At 48.0% G+C, this 3,271-nt stretch overlaps 1 protein-coding gene and 1 pseudogene across 1 annotated transcript in view; one reads left to right on the plus strand and one right to left on the minus strand.

Moving 5' to 3' along the window:
- Positions 1-3,271, plus strand: part of Pebp4 (phosphatidylethanolamine binding protein 4) — a 223,706-nt gene that overhangs the window by 35,854 nt on the left and 184,581 nt on the right. The window lies entirely within an intron of this gene.
- The window catches only part of LOC101993626, a 51,356-nt pseudogene that overhangs the window by 5,448 nt on the left and 42,637 nt on the right, over positions 1-3,271 (minus strand).

Here is a 3,271-nt window from a genome sequence, read left to right on the forward strand (position 1 = left end):
TGGCCTCAAACTCACAGAGATCTGCCTGCCTCTGCCTCTCAAGTGCTGGAATTAGAGGTGTGCGCCACCACCACCCAGCCCCTATGGTACTTCTAAATAGTTTACATATGACCTTGTCTTCTTTGCCTGGGTCTAAAGAGCATGATTTGACTTCTGCTAAAGTTGTTCTTTTCATCCTGTAAACAGCTGTCACACAGCGATGTCCTCTCTCTGGTCTCCTTTCATTTCTTTGAGCTGCTGGCTTTTATTCTGATGGGGTTCTGTGGGTTTGCTTCTCCCAGGCCAAGGCCACACCCCTCTGGGAACCTAGGCAGATCCAAAGGTGGAGAGTGAGTGCTTGAGGGACAGTTTCAAGATCAAATCCCCAGGTCCAGGGCTGGACCCATCCACTAGGGTCCTCATTCCTAGTCATTGATTATGTAAATGACTATGCAAATATGACGAACAATGGCTACTTAGCCCCAGATCACCTGGTTTCCTACTGTTCTCTCCCTGTTGTTCTCAGCCTGAAGAAAAGTCGCCCATTGCTCTGCTCTGATGTGCTGTGACTCCTAAGGATTCCTGGACAGACTGGGGGTTTGATGCCCTGTGTAGTTGAAGCACAGCAATGGAACTATATCAGCAAGCATGTGGCCTATTGAGAGGTGGCTAGGTCCTTGGAGGAACCCCTTTTGGAAGGGATTACTGTCTTTCTAAAGTGAGATCTTACCAAAGTGGACTGTTATCAAAGAACGGCTCTGGCCCCTGCTCTTTTTCTGACTTCCCATCTCACCTCAGTTTCTCTGTGTCTCATCCCCTTCCCGTCTTCTGTCATGTTGTGTGTGGTCCCACCATGGGAACTCTCATCAGGGGCCATAGACACGAAGCCACCTGGTCTTGGACTTTCAGCCTCTTGAACTGTGGGCCAACGAAACCTCTTTTCCGAAATAATCTTTGTCTTATCATTTCTGTAATGCTGAATAGGACTGGGACCCTACCGGGTGCCAACCTAGCCCTAGGCCCAGGAACCAGGTTGGTTATGAAGTTAGCTAACACCCCCCCCACCTCCTTAGACAGGCCTGTGCTCATGGAGGGAGTTGGTGGCATTCCTTTTTGATGTAGGGGCTTGGGGAGGAACAAGACTTCTCCTGGTCCAGCCTGCCTGTGTGGTTTGTAATGCCTTCTATCTGTTGTCCACACAGACCTACATGATGGAGGCCACCACCAGAGTTCTAATGTCCTGTCCTCGATGAGTGATAGCTGGGGGTATTTAAATCTTGTTTCTGTTGCTATAGTAGAATACCGGACCCTGACTAGGTTGCACACAGCAGGGTCCCAGCCTTGCTCATTACGACAGAAATGATAAAGCAGGGGCTACTCTGCATAGGTTCATCTGGCTTTGTATCTCTTACATACTGGCTTCCCTTTTTATGGACTCCCCATCTTTACCGACTAGGTTCATAACCTCTAGGGTGCTGAGGACAAGCGTAGTACCCCATCCCTAGGGCAGTGTCTCAGAAAGAGGAAAGAGGATCTTAAGGACTTGGGAGAGGTCCAGCTGCCCTACACAGGGTGGAGACTTATTTTCTTGGCTTGCTCGGCAAATAGAGATTGTAACCCATACTTATGAGGAATGCAGGAGCTTTCTCCGACTGCTTAGTGGTATCTTAGGGATCAAGGAAACTTGTGGGGTTTCTTGCTTTTCCCTGAAACTACCCAAGACTGCTAAAATTATTTTAAAATTTATTTTCCTCCTGTCATCTGTCACTTCTTGCTGCTGTCAGAAGATGATTAGTATCCTTATGGTCCCTCTAATTCTTGACAGGATGGGAAACCTAATAGCAGAGAATGTCAGAATTATGTCTAAACTAAGAGTAAATAGTCCCGGAATGCGGATGTGAATCTAGGGCCTGCCGTGTTAGCCTAGTCCCAAACAGGAAAGATGCATTTGTGTGACCTTTCCTCACTGGTGGTGAGGACCAAGTAGGCCACACAGTGCACAACCTCAGCTTAGTCCCCACACGCAAAGCGAGGCAAGACTGAGTTCAGCCCCCAGTTCTGTAGCTAGCTAGCAAACGTACCTCTCAGGGTCTTTTGGCCTCATCTGTAGACATGGATAAATGGGCCAAAGAGATAGCTCAGTTGGTAAAGTGGAGGGAAAACCCCAGTGAGGTCCCTAGAACCTATGTGGCAGTGGTGGTTGGGGAAAGCTGAGTATAGTGGTATGTGCTCGTGACCTCAGCACCAGGTGGAGGCAGGTGAATCCTGGGGGCTCACTGCTCAGCCAGCCTTGCCTACTTGATAAGGTCCAAGTCAATGAGATACCATTTCAAAAAAAAAGAAAAAAAAGGTGGCGTCTGTGGAATGACAACCTGTGTTTTCCTCCAGCCTCTACGTGCATGCGCAAACACACACCCACAGGGAAAATATACTCAAGGGCCTGGAGTCTTTTCCACAGCAGGTGTTCCACTAAATGCCATCTTGTATTCCCCCGGGGTTTCTGATACTCTGCCGTGCTTAGTGGGATGGGTGGCCTCCCTCCAGAGTTGTGCTCCCCTCCGCCTTTTATAGAAGATTGCTTCCTTTCAACCCCTTCACCCTTTCGCCGGCGTCGGACCAGTCCTTCAGGGTTGGGTGGCATATCTTCCTGTCTTCTGTTCTCCAGCCAAATCCTGCAGAAGCAGAGGCTCTAGCCAGAGGGCACACTGGCAGGTGGCCAAAGATTTCCCCCACTGCCAGCCAGGTCTCCTGTCTTCCTAGAAACTTCTCTGAGGCATGCTCCTATTATCACCTACCCGATGGCCACAGGTAAGGTTGGCCATCAAGGACCTTGACTTCTTTTTTTAATTTTCTTTTTATTGATATTTATTGAGCTCTACATTTTTCTCTGCTCCCCTCCCTCCTCTGCCCTCCCCTTCAACCCGCCCCCATAGTCCCCATGATCCCAATTTGCTCAGAGATCTTGTCTTTTTCTACTTCCCATGTAGATTATATCCATGTATCTCTCTTAGGGTCCTCATTGTTGTCTAGGTTCTCTGGGATTGTGATTTGTAGGCTGGTTTTCTTTGCTTTATGTTTACAAACCACTTATGGGTGAGTACATATGATAATTGTCTTTCTGGGTCTTGGTTATCTCACTCAATGTGATGTTTTCTACCTCCATCCATTTGCCTGCAAATTTCAAGATGTCATTATTGTTCTCTGCTGTGCAGTATTCCATTGTGTAAATGTACCACATTTTTCTTATCCATTCTTCAGTGGAGGAGCATTTAGGTTGTTTCAAGGTTCTGGC

This window comes from Microtus ochrogaster, chromosome 17 (assembly GCF_000317375.1).
Source record: "Microtus ochrogaster isolate Prairie Vole_2 chromosome 17, MicOch1.0, whole genome shotgun sequence".
In the NCBI taxonomy this organism is placed as follows: Eukaryota; Metazoa; Chordata; class Mammalia; order Rodentia; family Cricetidae; genus Microtus; species Microtus ochrogaster.